At 51.3% G+C, this 17015-nt stretch overlaps 1 pseudogene; it reads right to left on the bottom strand.

Moving 5' to 3' along the window:
• Window positions 1-13810, bottom strand: part of LOC110587137 — a 15121-nt pseudogene extending 1311 nt beyond the window's left edge.
• Window positions 13811-17015: the final 3205 nt, after the last annotated feature.

Here is a 17015-nt window from a genome sequence, read left to right on the forward strand (position 1 = left end):
TTGTTATATAAATTAATAGAGGGACTGTGATTATATAAACTAATGCAAGAACTGTCATTATATAAACTAACACAGGGGCTGCCTTTAATATAAACTAATATAGGGATTGTCATTATATAAACTAGTTTAGGGGCTGCCATATGTAAACTAATACACGAACTGTCATTATATAAACTAATACAGGGGCAGTCGTTACATAAACTAGTACAGGGGTTGTCATTAAACCAGTACAGCAGCCACCTTCAGGGAGGAGCTGGGGTTATATTAACCAGTACAAAGAAGATGCAACCTCAGGATGGACAGAGAAAACAGGATCTTGACATTGGTTCTTGCAGTCCCGATCCAGCGTTCCCTGATTTTGTTCACTCTGCCCAGTTAGCGGAGTCGGTCAATCTCCTACTGAAGCTCATTGGCATCGGGTTTTCTGTCTCTTGCACCTGGCGGGCCTGGAATGAGATATTCCCTAGTTATCCAGGTACCACCTCTGAGCCTCCCTGTGTTTTCCCCACAGCCCCCCGCCTGGGCCAGCTCACACTCCAGAGGAAAGCATGGTGGGGGGGAGCAGTCCCAGGATCTGTGGTTTCAGGAGCACGGCCAGGCTGACCACATGTCCTCCCAGGGAGATGCCCAGCACTCAGCAGCTCTTGGAATCTGTCCTGAGCCGAGCTCAGCTTTGAGTTCTGCGTGGAGCTCAAACCATCTTGCTTAATGCACAAAGGAGAGAGCATGCCAGCAGGTTCCCGCTGAAATGTGCTGGGATAAATCCCGTGTCTTCCTCCAGCAGAAGCATCCTTCCTATGCAAAGAGCACAGGGGAGAGGGAATGGGGCCGACAACACGGCTGCCCCTGCACAGAGGTGGGGGCGGGGGTGGGAGACTGGGTCACAGGCTGTCCAGGCATGGAGAATTTCCCACAGCAAACACACTCGCTCTGCTACAGGAACTGCCGCGAAGATTGCGCGAGGCTCTGCAGACCTTGATCGCACACACTCCAGACTCCAGGCTCAATCAGAGCAATCAATACTCCCTTCAGGACACAGTTGTACACTTTCCCCCGAGAAGCAGGGCCCCCTGCCAGGAACTCAGCGTTTCTCCCAGCTTTTACCCTGAAACCGAACTGATTGGTCTGTCCCTCTCCAGCTCCCAGCAGCGCTTCTCCAGCAGGACACAGGCACCAAGCCCCACAGTGTTAGGAGGAACACAGCCAGGCTGAGCCTGTGCTCAAAGGGGTGGGTTTGTCTGCTAGGCAGACGGGTGCCTGGTGTCCAGGGCCTGAGGCTGGCTCGTGTCTAGATGTCTAGTCTGGTTAGTGACGAGAGGGATCATGGAATGAGGGGCCACTGTGTCACGACACTCCCAAGAAGCCGCCCTTCTGAAGTCCTAGCGTCGGGGGCAATTCTGTAGGAGGCGCACATGGTTTGCAATGGACACGGAAGCAGTCACTCATGCCCTTTTCTTCTTTCGTGTAAAATAGCCATTGATGAACCACTAAGAGCTCGGTGCCCTGCTGGGCCGTAGTCTCTGCAAAGGAGAGGCTCTGTGACTGCCGGCCCAACCTCTCCCTCGCTCTGGGACAGCAGAACGTGGCAAAGATGCTTTTCTCACCTAAGGACAGGGTAGAAGGTCATAAACCCGGGCAGGGATTATCCATCAGAGTCTTGCCCCTGTAGCATCTACGTGAGATTTTATTGTCCACCCAACCAGCCATTCCATAGATGTTCTTGTGCACGTACCGTATACCAGGCTCTGGGCTGGTACAGTCCTGGATCAGACTGTGGTCCAGTAGCGAGTCATGGAAATAGACTGAGTAGTCAGAACTCCCGGTTTCGGGCAACAGAAACACAATTCCAAATGCCAGAGGTCAAGGGGCCTTTGTTGGTCAAGGACCACGAAGAAGGGTTCTGAGCTGGTTGTTCTCTGCGCCCCTCCTGTTCTGCTCTTCCCTCTTCCCTGCCCTGCTCTGTGCAGGGAGGCTGGTCCCAAGTCTGCCTGAAAGCAGCTCTTCAGCTCCTGGTTGGCTTCAGCCAGTTGGGGGGACTTGGCAGGAGACTGGAGGGCAGCAGGAGAGGGAGGCTGGGCCATTTCTGCTTCTGTCCTGCTGGCCTGCGGCTCTGATGGAGGCTGCATTTCTCTAAGGTCACAGATCCTGCCCACAGCCGCTCTCCCCGGCTCCCAGAAAGCCTGCTTCCTCCCTCGTCATTCAGACAAGCCCAGGATAAAGACTCCCCACTCTTGCGAGGCCCAGGGGTGCTTCCGTGTTCCTGCGGGTCCCCTTCACTTGCCTGTACCTCTGAGGATGCCTCCAGACTCTTCAGTCACGCATGTTGGGTGTGCCATCTGGTCCCACCTGGATCCTACCTGAGTCGGGTGGGCCAGCAACTACAGGAGGCAGACCGGCATGAGTTTCGGGAGGAGCAGACGCCAGACAACAGGACACCACCATGTCCCCTCCACTCCCCGCTCTGACTTTATCCTCTGCCGAGCTGGACCAGCTTCCCCAGGAGGCAGGAAACCTGGGAGTCCCCAGCCCCTGAGCCTCATGTCGTGGAGTCATGGCCACTGGAGAAATACACACTGTATCTGTTCCACCTTGGAAAATCTCAGGGAAGCACTCTGAGATTGGCTTGGCCCATCCTGGACCCCAACAGGTATTGGCTTGATGCTTCTTGGAGATCACTGAGCACTTGTCAATTTTTTTTTTTAAAGATTTTATTTATTTATTTGACAGAGAGAGACACAGCGAGAGAGGGAACACAAGCAGGGGGAGTGGGAGAGAGAGAAGCAGGCTTCCCGCAGAGCAGGGAGCCCAATGTGGGGCTCGATCCCAGGACCCTGAGATCATGACCTGAGCTGAAGGCAGATGCTTAACGACTGAGCCACCCAGGTGCCCCAGCACTTGTCAATGTTAATCTGTGAGCTTGACACTGGTGCTTCTCTGATGTCTTCTCACCCTTCCAGAATAGACCAGAAATTGCTGACTCTCTGGCTCCAATTTCTCTCTTCATGAAATCAAAGAGTGATGTTAGTACTAGGCAGGCGGCATTCCTGAAATGTATAATTGGAAACAGACCTGGGCGTTTAGTTTCTAGGTCATCACCCCAGATTTGGGCCCATGTGTCTGTGTGTGTCTGGGCCCTTTCATGAGCTGCCACTCCAGGAATAGACTCGGGTGTCTGGCTGCACAAATGCTGATGCTCGTTCAGGAAGATGAAGTGCATGCCTGAGTGCTGGAAACACATTATTGCATGTCTGGACTTCATCTTTGAGACAATTCTATCTTGATCTGACATCCAGAGGGACAATTGTTTCTAGAACTGAAAGGCAAGTGAGAGGCTATTGTGCAGGAAAATTGCTCATAAACAGAGAGAGAAGCTCGGTCCTCCCCCGTAGTCAGCACTGACTTGTGTGTGTGCAGATATGAGGAATGCTCATTTACAAATGGCTCAGCAAGACAAGACTGCTCAGCAAGACCGGCTATGCATTCTAACTCTCCTTTCAGGTGACAGTTTTCCTGCACACAGTCTTGGTCTGGTGTGCACACTGTTCTCAGGGGGTGTCTGGCTGGTTGGATCCCCATGGCTGGGTGGACAAAGCATCCCACCTGCCCACGGTGAGACGCGCCAGGCAGTGCCAGAGACCGGGGAAGGGAAGGGCTGTCTGAGGGAACGGTGTGTTTGGATTTACGTTGCAGAGGGAGGACAGTTGACACGTGGATCCTAGGAAATGCATTAACTGACTGTCATGGTGGCAATAAAATCAATGACTGTTGAAGAGAGTGAAGCAGCACAAGAGCTACTTTGAGATGTCATCAGCATTCCGTGGGCTCTTCTGCCTGCAGTGGCACAAATGTTTTAAGAAACAAATTCCAGCTCCCTTCTAGTGGATCTGTTGTCTATTTGTTTAGATTTGTATCATCCAGTGATTCATGGATCTCATGGACTCAAAATTACAGCTTGTTTGAAACCACCGGTCTGATCTCTCTTCCTAACATTGCTGGGGATCACCTGTACCCAGCCGAAACCGCTGTCTCAGTATCCGCCTCCTTCATTTGAATTATTTAGTTATAAATGGGAAAGGCCCCCAAGGCTTGGAAGCATCCCTTGGTCCATCCCGTGTGCTGTGGCAACAGAGCACCATGGGTTTAGCTGAACTATTTTCTTCCAGAATAAAGACTACAATTCCCAGCTGCCCTTGCAGCAAGTTTGTGTCACATGACACAGTTTCAACCAATGGGTTGAGAGAGGAAATGATGTAAGCTGCTTCCTCTTATGCCCTGACCAGTGGGTGCCATCTTGGCTCACTAGGATTATGGAGAAGTAGGTATAAGTATGGTGCTGGTGGAGTAGAGATATGGGGCTGGGACATGTTTGTCACACTTCTAGACATATAATTATGAGCTGACTCAGAAAACAGAAGCCCCCACCCTGCCCCCCTGCATCCAGGGTGTGCTCGGTGCTGGGCAGTGGCAGCAAAGATCACCAGTACCTCGTCTGGCCAGGTGAGGTCCGTGGCCAACGCCAATGTCCAGTCCTACCAACCATTCTGTGCACACCCAGGACCCATGACAGAAATCCACCCTTCTGCCTGATCAGCGAAGTCGCCACGTGAGTTGCTGACTGCTGCCTGGGGCCACCTGAGGCTGTGACACTGTGGGCGAGGAGCACCTGGCCTCGCTGTGACCCCCACACTCCTGTATCCGGGGTCCAAGGTTTCCCACCCCCAAACAGGTGAAGGTCATCCCTGGGTCGGGGGAGTGAAATCCGAAAGAAAGAGGAGACACAGAGGAGGGTCTGTGAGAGGCCCTCCCCTACCCCCCAACCCCAAGTTACCTCTGAAATCGAGAGCAGCTGACACCCCTGATAAATCAGAGGGCTGAACACAGAGGGGACTTGGGTTTGCTTCCTACCTGGGGTTCTGGAAGCAGCAACCTCACGGGGACCCCGCACAGCCAGCGTGAGGGCAGGGAGAGAAGAGCTGGTGGGGCTTCAGGGTAGAGGGGACCCAGGAGACAGCCCTTGGGTTTTCACATCCCAACAGGGATGGGGGCAGTGTGGTGCACCCCAGGTCCCACAGAGGACTCCTATGGTGCAGGAAGGGATGGGGCCCCAGGAAAACTTGCTGGGTCAGGGGATGCGACAGCAGGAAAGGCACATGGACCATTAGGACCAGACCCAGAATGTGCATGGTCAGGAGATGTCAGCACGGGAGGTGAGGGCTGAGCATCCCACCCTGACCTCATGTGAACCAGCCACCTAAAAGGGGAGGAAGAAAGTCCTGAATTGTCTAGAAAATCAGCTTACCACCATGAATCGATGCCATTCACATGGAATTGAATCTATTTTTTTCTACCATTAGGCAGAGTGAAGGCTCTAGAGAGAAACTATAGTTATAATGGAATCAAGTTATTTTACACACCTGAGTTGACGGCTTGGAATCTGTGCCTTTATACTTCTGAGCATGCTTTGGGGAAAACAGTTACTTTCAGCTTAACAAATGTCAAATTTACTTTAAGCCTCAGGAGGAACAAAATTAATTTTTTTCTTAACCAGGAAGTAGGGATTGCCCAGGACTGAGGATGCTGGTCTGGGTCTGATACCATCTGGAGTCTGGAGGGTGGGCTCAGGGGGACATTCAGTAACTTCAGGGTGGGCCTGAGGGCTACTCACCCAAGTTCAGGGAGTGGCTGAGTTGTGGAGGGTGTATGAGAAGCAGTGGACATATGGAGGAAAAAGGAGGAAGAGAGACAAAAAAGAAAGAGACAGTTGGGCTGGGAGAAGCAGCACTGGGTTGGGGGGAACCATAGCTAAGGAGCTGACCCTTCCCTCAGCCTCATGATTTGGGAGCAGCTGCCTCCCTACAGTCTGGGAGGAGGGAGGAAGGCATGGGATTGAAGGAGGAAAAACCAGAAGAACTTCCTCATCAGATTCATAAAAGGTTTCATAATTCCCTGGTTCCTTCAGTCATTTATGAGAGTTTTACTGGTCATGTACTGTGTTCCTGGCACTGTCCAGGCACCACTGATAAACAGTGATCAGAGCAGACAAGGTAACTGAGGAAACAGGCAACAAACAGACAACAAACAACAAAATATGTAACCAAAAAAGCGGATTTTAGATAGTGATAGTTGCTACAACAGAAATAAAGACAGTGAAGAAATGGGGAATAACTTGGGGAGGCCACTTTCATAGTGTCAGAGAAGTTCTCTGTGAAATGACTTTTGTTCTGAGAATGGAAAGGAAAGAAGGAACATCAGAAAAAGCATTCTAGGCAGAAGGAAGGCAACTGCAAAGTTCCACCAGATGCAACAGAAAACAAACTAAAAGGACTGGAGTGCAGCTGGAATGAGGCATGTCCACATGAGGTCAGATTGGAGAGGGCAGTGGGGCCAGGTCGGGTGCAACACTGTAGGTCCTGGTGAAGAACTTGGACACTTTCCTCACAGCAGGGGAGAGGCGCTGCCTTCATCAGACCCACACCCCACAGTTATCCCCTAGAAGCTGTTCTCTTCCATCTCCTGGTGCATTCCATCTTCCTGGTTCAGTTGTCTTTCTCTGGAAAATGGCCTTTCTCTCTGAGACCAGCTGCTCCACTCAAGGTGCCCACACACTTTACAGAAGTTTTTCAAGCTCTCTGAGACACCTGGGGATTTGCAGAAAGTTGACAAAATCTCTGGTTTGCAGAAAGTTGACAAGATCTCTGGATACCAGTAAAGCCTGATGGAGAAAAGCCAACCAGATGGCAGCTCAGAAGGGAGACACAGGCATGATGGGCCCTGAGGGAAACCTGTGAGGAGCTGCAGGGCTCCACCTGGGTGTGTCTTTGTCAATGTTTCCCGACTGGGTTTGTGCCCAGAATGGAGCATTTATGCCTGAGCACTGATGCTGTGGGGCTTTGTGACTGGGACAAAGGATGCCACTTCTCTGAACTTGAGTATTCCTGTTTGCCAAGTGGGGGAAATAATGTGAAGACTGAGAAGACTCAGGGTGTAACTGAGCCTACTAGTCGCCATCAGTAACCATTCTTCGCATCCTGCATGGTCATATTTATCTGCATGCATTGCTGTGTAGAATGCAAACTACATTTTCCAGTGTCCTCTTCAACTGTGCCTAGCCCATATGATTAATTTCTGTCCAATAGGCTATGAGGAAAAGTAACATACCCTTAAAGAGAAAGCTCATGTTTGGACTCCACTTAGGTTGTAGACTGCTGTAAAGGAAGTCATTCCCACACTAGCAAAAGGCCAGATGACCTACAAAAACATAGCTTTGCTGGAATCCATTAGAGAGTCGAGGGTGCAGGAAAGCCAACTAACCTGAAATCTAAGGAAGAAAGGTACCTCCAAGGAGAGATGGGGATAGAGCACTGGCTTATCTGCATCAGAGTGACAGCAACACAGAGCTTCCATAAAAGCAAGTAAGAACATTTCTTCTAAACTGTTTCAGAGGTTTCTAAAGTCTCAATATGGGCTGGCCTGTGAGTATAGAATCCTAGAAGCCACAGACACATGGTGAGTGTGTAACCACCTGTGGATGCTCCATGGATCTTGCTACATACTCAAGAAAAAGGTTGGAGGCAGGGCAGGACACTGGAGAAAGCTGCCCTTTGTTGTGCTGGCCTGGGAGAGGGCCATAGTTGTCATTGTGGGAAAGGAATGAAGCCCTTCCCAGATCCTTCTCCCCTGCTGAATCATGTAGCACAAACCTCAAACAACTCAGGGAGATCAGAAAACCCTGCCACCTCCATGTCATAGGTGGAGACCCATTATGGCCAAAGGAAGGGCTCAGAGAAACACCCCCCTGGGGGATTGCTGTAAAAACATCCCAGGCCCAGTTCATAAGAGATACCTTCTGCTGGTGGAGAGCAGGAAACTCCCACACAAGACACATCAAAATGACAAGGCAGCATGTGGGTGGCACTGAGGGATCAGGATCACTGCAAAAGCCTCACCCAAGACCTAGTAACATGGAGTCTACCTAATCCTGACAATTAACCAGGATGCCAGAGAAACCCCATTCCCCCATCATGAGCTTAGCAGGCCCTGAGTTCAAGTCACAGCAGAGGACCCCTGGGAGAGGGGCAAATGTGTACAGAGAGAACCTCTCTGAGGCACAGGCTCACATTTAGAGGGTGGAATAAAGACATTGAGGAAAATCCTCCAGTAACTTAATCCCCACCATAGGCACAAGGGAGCACTAGAAGAATCTGAAGGCTGTGGTACACTGACGGTAACATCCAAATCCAGCTCAACTCCTGCTAGATTCACCCACACCACCCCAAAACAAGCCCTCATAAAACAAGAGGCATGCATGTTTCCAGGTATAAATACTATTATCTCAGTTTCTGTTGTCCATTCCTGTGTCCAACTTTACTGAGAAGTACAAGGCACAAGAAAAGACAAGGTGGAAAAGCCCACTGTCAAGAGACAAAGCAATCAACACAACCAGACTCAGATATGACACAGATACTGGAAATATAAGTCAGTGAATTTAAAACAACTCTGATTAATACATTAAAGCCTCTAACAGAAAATATGGAGAATACATATGAACTGATAAGAGAGATGGAAATTATAATGCTCATGTAAGAGAAAATAAATCATAGTAACAGACATGCAGAATGCTTTTTAGACTCCTGTATAAACTTGACACACAGCCAATAACAGAATAAGTAATTATGAATAGGCCAATAAACATTAAACTGAAAAGGGGAAAAAAGGAACTAAAACATATCTTTGACCCAGGCTAGCATTCAGCAAACTCTGAACTAAAGTTAAAAGTGTACTGCTATTTTCTTTGTACTATGCTACAAAAAATTAAGGGTTGAATTTTTTTTTTTTAATTACAAATGGAACAGACCGAAAACATGACACAGAGAAAAAGAACACAGACTTCAGACTCGTCCCATCTTTCATACAAATACCAGCTCCAGCACTTCCCAGCCATGGGCCTTGGACAAGTGATTTCAACCTTCTGAGCCTCATTTCCTTCATCCACAAAATAGAGATAATCATAGTACATGTGTCTGTGGGAAATTGTGAGGATTAAGTGACAGATCACAGTGTTTGGCACATAGTAGGTGCCGGAGATATGGTGACTGTCTCCCTTTGTTTCTGTTCTAAGTATCAGTCACTTTAGATCCTTACAAATAACCAGGAGCCACTATAGAAATCTCGTAGAGGAGCAATGTCTCCTAAGGGAACAAAGAAATACGTAAAGCAAAAAAGTTAGATAATTGTAGGGGCACCTGGGAGACTCAATCAGTTAAGCATCCGACTCTTGATTTAGGCTCAGGTCGTGATCTTTGGGTTGTGAGATCGAGCCCCGAATCGCGCTCTGCACTGAGTGTGGAGCCTGCTTGGGATTTTCTCTCTCCCTCTCCCTCTGCCCCTCCCCACCCTCCCTCCCTAAAAAAATGAATAAATAAATAAAAAGTTAGATAATTGTAAAAGTGTCAACCCAACATCCAGGCCTGGTGCTAACTCCATATATATCCACCTCATCCCATCTCCTGTGTGTGACACACCCTGTCTTAACTCCAAGTTCACAGACGAGGAGACTGGACGCCATCAGGGCTACACCTCCGGGGCCGGGCAGTGTGGGGCTCCCCCCTGGCTGTCTGAGTCCCGGCTCTGCACAGCTGTGCACGATGCGACGGTCCCTCCCAGGGAGCACGAGGGTATTTCAGAGGAGAGCCCAGGAAGGTGGACACAGATGCAGACAAAGCACATGGCGGAGCAGAAACGTGTGAAGACTTTGAGGATCCTTGATGGGCTGAAACAGGAGAACACAGAAAAAATGTCCTCTGATGTTGACAGCGATAAAGAACACCTGAATGGTGACGTGTCTGTGCATGTCAACCTCCTCTGGGAGAAAAAAAAGTCCCTGTATAAAACAAGTAGAGTAAGAAAGGATTTACAATGTAAGGAGAGGTTGTATTTTTGACATTTCTCAAGAAACATGCTTTGTGAAGTTGACACTGCAACAAGGCTCTAGGATTCCACACACAAACAGCGTACAAATACCTGTCACAGTCTGATCCTCAAAATGTCACAATGACACTGAGGCTGATTCCGTGTACAAGGGGCCTGGGATTTGGAGCCCCGAAGAAGCCTGCTCCAAACTAGGGAGAGAGAGCTGAAATGCTTTCGCTTCTTATCAGCTCCCTTTATGGTCTCTGACATGTGTTTTGTTGCAAGAATCCCTCACTGAGGAAAGCAGCCTCCCGCCCAGCGTGTGGTCCCTGATGACGCATCCAGGGGCCTGGGTCCTCACAGCGCGCTCAGTGCCTGGAGCTGAGCTGGGCTGGGGCTGGGCAGCCGCCGCGCACCAGGCATGACAATCAGACCTGTCACGGGACTGTCTCTGCAGCAGGCGTCTTGCTGCTCGTCCAGTGTGGGGTCACACATCTACAGCACTTGAATACATAATGGACAGAGCCTCTCATCACGAGTGCTCAGGGCACAACATGGACTGTCAGCTGAAGACGGAGACGTGTGTGGACTCACCGACCATACGGGCAGAGAATCATCAGACCCTGCGGCAGACGATGCTGTCCCTGGAGTCTCTCCACCAACCTCCTCAGGGAGCCCTCCACCCCCACCCCAGGGTGCTCCACAGTGTCTCACACCCAGACTCACCTGTCCAAGGACAGACTGTGCGGGTGCAGACAGGGGGCCATCTCAGCCAGTACTGTGGGGGGGTCCTTCTGAGGGTTCCCAGTGAGGAGCCTGGGAGAGGCAGGTGTGAGGGGTGGGGAAGAGCACAGTGAGGCTGAGCAGGGGGAGTGGGGTGTGCTCCCAGGTCAGGTCACTGACATGGGCGCCACCACTGGGCCACCAGTGCCCTGGTCCACTCGGGCTGTTTACACTGGTCTCTCCAGAGAGGAGCCAGGAGCCCCTGTGACCCTGAGAAAGTCTGCATCCGGGGGGGAGGGGGCTGAACTCCGTGAATGTTCCCATATTCATCATCTTCCCGTGGACATTTTGTGAGGCCTCACAGCCTCCTGAGGCACAGAGGTTGCTCAGGAGCACCGCAGAGAGCACCTGGCCCAGGTGAGCAAGGAGCCCCTCGGGCAGGTGACCAGCAGCCCTGAACTGGGAGGAGGAGATTCCGGAGCACACCTGCCTCTCAACTTACACCTGAGAGAGAAACAGCCAAGGTGGGACAGTGGCCTTCCCCCATCCCAGTCATGTGGACTGTGTTTGCATCCGGGGAATTACATATACTTGGCTTTATCTGTCCCAAGAGCCCAGCACGGAGACGCGGATTGTATGTCCTTGCCCAGGATGCTCTCACTTACGAAACCTTTTCTCCCCAAATTGCCCCTTCCTCCCATTCTCCAGAAGAATGGGAAGATCTGATGGTAAAATGCTTGGGTTGTGGAGAAACCAATTCCAAAGCTGTTGTGAGAACTAAGGCAGGGAAGAGGTGGTTTCCCAAAGCAAAGCCGGGCTCTGGGTTGGGGAAGCAGAGCAAATGAATGACAGTCCAACAGCAGACGTCCCGTTGCAGTGAAGGCACCACTTCTACGTGACCGTGGAGGGGCCTTGACCACAGGTCCCCCAGCAGGAATGCACCTGCCAGACCACCTGCCCCTCGGTGTCCCTAACCACAGCTTCTTAGAAAGCAGCTCCGACTCTGGCCCCACCAGGCCAGGGTGTGGCCTGCGCTGTTCCGTGTTTGACACGGAGGTGCCCCTGCGCTGGGAGATCCCTTTGTTAAGTCACAGATGAATCAAGACCCCAAGTGCCTGCAGGCGTCCTGGGGATACAGAGGAATCAAAGATGAAACCATCCGAGGCAGGTGGAGAAATAATTTCGGCGTGTCACCGCACCGTTAGGAGGACTCACTGAAGCTGAGTGGGCTTCAGAAGGTGCTGCCAGGAGGGCAAGCAAGAACCTCCTGCAGAGGGGGGCTCGCCCGGGGCCACGCTGCCTCCGCAGAGCTGCAGCCCAGCTGAGGCTGGGGAGGGGGTCGGGGTCCAGGACGAGCAGACAGCCTTCCCTGGGAGCCCCTCCCCGCCCATTAAACCCCAAGCCACCTTTTCTTGTCTGAGTTGTAACAGCTCTTTTATGAAATTTTACAAACGCATGAAAATGTTGACTGCAGTCACATAAAATGTGTTTGCCTAGTTCCCCCTTTATGTAGTCAACAAGATCGTGGTATTCAATGTAGTTGCCTCCTCCCTACACAAAAACAGTAGCCTCTTGGAATGGATTTTCATTCTTGGAACTGAGCTGCCCTTGCCACGCAGCATGTGGGGATCAAATATCTATAGTCATCAGTTTCAGGGTTTGACTTCATCCCCGTCTAAAATACAAGTGAGCCCTGGATTCTGCTGTTTCAGTTCCTGCTGCTCTTGGCCCCCTTCCATCCCCGGGTGGACCCTGTTTTTATGACCGGTGATAAGAGTGCTTGGTGCTAACCACCCCCTCCCCACCCAGGGCAGGACTTGAATCCTCTTGACTCCTCATAGGGGATTAAGTTTCCATGCTCTATCAGTTGAAGCTTTTTGTATTGCTCCAAATCAGCCTCAGAAGCTGCTTGCTGTGCCTTTGCATAATAGGTGAGAAGCAGCCTTTCATCTTTGGGATTTCCCGCATCAGGGTCTGATTGTACCTAGAGGAGATTTATCCAGAGTAGCTTAGCTCAGTATTTTTTTCTTCATACTCAAAGCATACATCCAGTTTTCTTGCCTTTATATGTTCTCAGACAGCAGTGACAATATCTGTATGGAGATCAGGACGCCTGTTTTCCAAGGAGTTTGGCGAAGAACCAACAGCGGATGTTAGCTCAGCCATATTCTCAGAAAGCAGATTCAAGGCTGCTCCGCTGTCCCTCCAGCACTATAAGGCATTCAAGTCGTTTGACCTCATTCCCTGTGGTCTATGAGATTCTACTTCCTGCTGACCTGATTCCACAGCTTCTGGGAATGAACTTCGTGTTTCTGCCAAAATTCATCAATTAGAGTTAAATCACAAGACTTCTTGTTTTTTCTCTCTGGTCTAGCACCAGCTGGAAAAGTTTCCAATTCTGAAGATTCTTCCAGATTAACTCTGTTTAAGTGGGAATCCAGTTCCATCATGACCCAAGGATGGCGCAAAGGAGCTGCCAAATCTGTTTCTGTCAAAGGGACGAATAAAGACCTGTGGAGGCTGAATTGCGCCGGCTCCAAGGGGGCTGCCTGCAAGGACACTCTTCCTTGTATGTCTTCCACAGGCCTGAAGTTCCTTATCTCGATTCACTGCCACCTCTTCTGCTGCTGTTCCTCCTGAACATGCGGTTATAGGAATAGGACCCAGTGTGACAAAAGAGTAGAAGAGGCCATCAACAATTGTGTCCACAAGTTTCCATGTTTGTGTGATATCTGGACTGTTAACTCTGCCATATGAAACATCTCCTTATTTTGATTACATAATGCAAGCATATCACATTCCAAAGTAATAAAATTGAGATGTGGATCAAAAACGCTGGTTACTTGTCTTACAGCACAAGCTGCTACTTCTGCATTTCCAGTATCTTCCAGTACACTTCTGAGATAGCGCAAATAAAATTTAAATAGTATGACTCAGAACTGACTTCAAAGATCTAGATTACTCGTTTACTATAAAGATTCCAACTCAGGAACAGCCAGACAGGAGAGACGAACAGGGCAGGGTATGGAGAAAGGGCCCGGAGTTTCCCTGCCCTCCCCAGGCACACCACACTCCCTAGATCTCCAGCTGGTCACCCACCCAGAAGCTCCCACCCACCTTTACCTTTTTCTTCCCACTCAGAAGAATTATTCATCTCCCCAAAGCCACCCTCCCGCATTGCCCTCCCCTGCTGCCCTGCACAGACTCCTGCCTGCTCTCCTCCTGCTGCCTCCTCACTCCTTTGCGAGCTGAAAACCGGATCTCTCTGCCCTGCTCACCCCTGAACTGCAGGCCACACTGTTCCCACTCACGGGGAATCTTCCAGAGAAACAGGAGCTGCAGGAGAATGTTTTCATGGATCATCTAAGGGCTTTTCCCTCCCACTGGCTCCTGTCACTCTGTGGTCGCCCCCACCCCGCCCAGGTGGTCTGCATTCAGGGGCTCAGGGAGCATAAGTGGTGGACCCCATCCACATGCCCATCCCCTCCTAACAGACCCCATGGAACACACCGCATGGGACCTACATCGAGTAAAAATGATCTGTCATCTGAAATCAAAAGGTAACTGGCATCATGTATTTTTATTGTCTATGTAATCACCTGGAATGACATGGGTATGTCCCTATCATGTCCCTCCGAAGCATCGGCTGCATGTTCAGATGTGCACTTTGCACCCTGACCTGCGTGTGTGGGGTTTCCCCTATAACAAAGAGGTCTCTATAACGAGAACTATAGCTCTCCAGCTGGGATCTCCTCACAGCCCCGGGCATCTGGTTGGCAGATGTGCAGGACCCGGGGGTCTGTGGGCGAGCCGGTGGTGCAGAGATGCCCAGCCAGATCCTGGATCCCTGATTTCTTCCCTGCTCTTGCCCTGTGACCTGGTCCCAGCTCCAGGAAGAAGAGCCCATTACCTCGAGTGAGCCGCCTTCCCCGCGTGCTCCCCTGCACTGGGGAGGAGGTGCCTCAGGGACCCCTGCCCATCTCACACCTGTGTCTCAGCAGCCGGGACCCCGAATTCTGGGAGTTGGCAAGCCTGCTTCAGGCCCAGAGAGGTCTGGGTCCGAGTCCAGCTCAGGCCCCGATGGTCCCTGTGAACACGGACTGTCCCCCCGCCTGTCCCCAGAACGCAGGGCTCTGGCTGGTACATCTCATAACCATGACGGGATGGGGGCCAGCAGCAGACACGCGTGAATGCAGCTTTCTGGCACTGAGCCAGGAGCCTGGTTCTGTAACCTCATCTAATCCCTCTGGGTCCTCGGCGCAGGGCCCAGCCCCCCTTCCTCATCGATGGGAGAGGACACGGAGGCTCATGTGCGGGGGGCCGTGTGACAAGCAGCTCTCCGGGGATGCACCTGACTTGAAGAGCTGCCAATTTCCCCGGTATAACGATTCCGGCAGAGCCGCCCGCAGGCTCACAGTCTGCTCTCAGAAGCTGGTGTGAGCAGCCCTAGGGACAGAGCTGCGGGATGAGGAGCTGGCGCCCCCGGCTCCCACGCGCCCCCCTGGCCGTGTCCCCCCGTCTCATGCCAGCCTCGGCACACCGTGGCACGATGGCTTTAGGGCCACGGAGCCTGATGTGCCCACATCCCAGGGCGCTGGAAAGGCCTGGGGCCAGTGGGGGGCCGCAGCCGGCCCCTACCAACGTGTCAGAGCCGACTTTTATGCTGGGAATGTTTAGGAAGGCTGAGCCGGCTGGTAGCTTAAAATTAGTCATGGTAAAACTGTGTACACCACAGAAAACTGGCAAACGCTACAGAATGCGACCCCCACGTTCCCTGCCCAGAGCCTTACAGCCGGACCTCAAGCAGTGCTGGGTATGACAGCAGTGGGGTCTGACCCCGGTCCTGAGCTTCCGTTCAGGACAGCCCTGGGCCATGAGGCCACTGACGGAGGACCTGGCTTGATGGCTCCCCGTCCCTCCCCAGGCTCCCCGAGAGTGCCTCCTGACCACATCCCCGGCCCCTGGGGCCTCACCGCAACTCCTGCTTCTGGGCACCAGGTCCAAGGCAGCAGGCCTGTGGGGCCTACACCTGGTGCTGCTGGAGTCAGAGCGCGGGCACCCTGTCCCTGTTGATGATGACCGTAGCTTTGGTTTGTTTCCCTCGGAGGCAGCACAGTCAACAAACACTAGAACATTTCAGCAAGACCAACAGACAAAGTAGCACGTTCCCATGACGGCTGTAGAGAAATGACGGCGTCGGCCTCACAGACAGCTGACAGGGGAGGGGTTGTATAAAAGTGTGTGCATGAGCTCGCTGTCTGCCCTGAGGAAGGCAAGCCTGGGCCCCTCCCCAGCCCCACACAGGCGAGCTCCACGGGGACTCATGCCCTCAGAGGGCAGGAAATAAAATAGGAGAATATATAAGGTATTTGCGAACTTGTGGCTGGGAACTAGTTTTTAAACCAATTTAAAAAGTATAAACCAGATCATAAGAATTTAATTTTACTACATCAAAAATGAGGATGCCTATTTAATGAAGGGGATCATGGACAAAATTAACAGGCAACTGACAGATTGGAGACTACATTCATGTTTGAAACTGCAAATGATCAACACCTAGAATATAAAATGTAATTTTGTAAATTGAAAAGAAAAAGAATCTCCATAAATGGGTAACAGAATACAAACAGATCATCTTTAGGGAAGGAAATGTCAGAACTCAAACAAGCATGTGCCAAGATGCTCCGATCACTGGTGAACAAGGAGACATCTGGTTACACCTAACCGACTGGCAGTGATTCGGCAGCTGACTGCAGCCAGCGCTGTGTTGCCAGCGATGCGGGGACCAGGGACAGCGGTGCCCTGTGGGGGGAGGGAGCTGGAGCGGGTACCCCGGACAGGAATCCGGCACACTCTCCGACCCAGGGGCCGCCCCCAGCACGTGCCTAGGGAAATGCGGACCCGGGCCCACAGAGACATGCAGCAGGGTCTTCCCTGAGTGTGTTGTGGGGGCCGGGAGTTGGCGGCCTCCTGGGACAGTGGTCAGAGAGCGTGGGGAGGACGAGCCTGGGAGGACGAGCCTGGGAGGACGAGCGTGGGAGGACGATGCGAGCTTGAATGACGGAGGTCCAGTACACTTAGCAACGGAAGCACGGGTGTCAAACGTAACCATTCGTAGAACTAAAAGTCTCATGGACAGGATGAAAGATGTAACACAGGGCCGTCTGTGTGTATTTAAATACATGCCCACTAAACAGCAATGGACGTTCTGCAAGAACACTTTTAAATGAAAAGATAGTCATTGAACACAGCTCAAGGATTTCCTAAGGCGGACATCTTAGAATCTCAAACACACTCAAATAAGACAAAAATTCAATTAAAATGAAAAAATACTATTAAACCTAGTTTTATGATCTCCTAGGAGCGGGAGTGGAAGGGGATTA

Source organism: Neomonachus schauinslandi, chromosome 14 (assembly GCF_002201575.2).
Source record: "Neomonachus schauinslandi chromosome 14, ASM220157v2, whole genome shotgun sequence".
Taxonomy (NCBI): domain Eukaryota; kingdom Metazoa; phylum Chordata; class Mammalia; order Carnivora; family Phocidae; genus Neomonachus; species Neomonachus schauinslandi.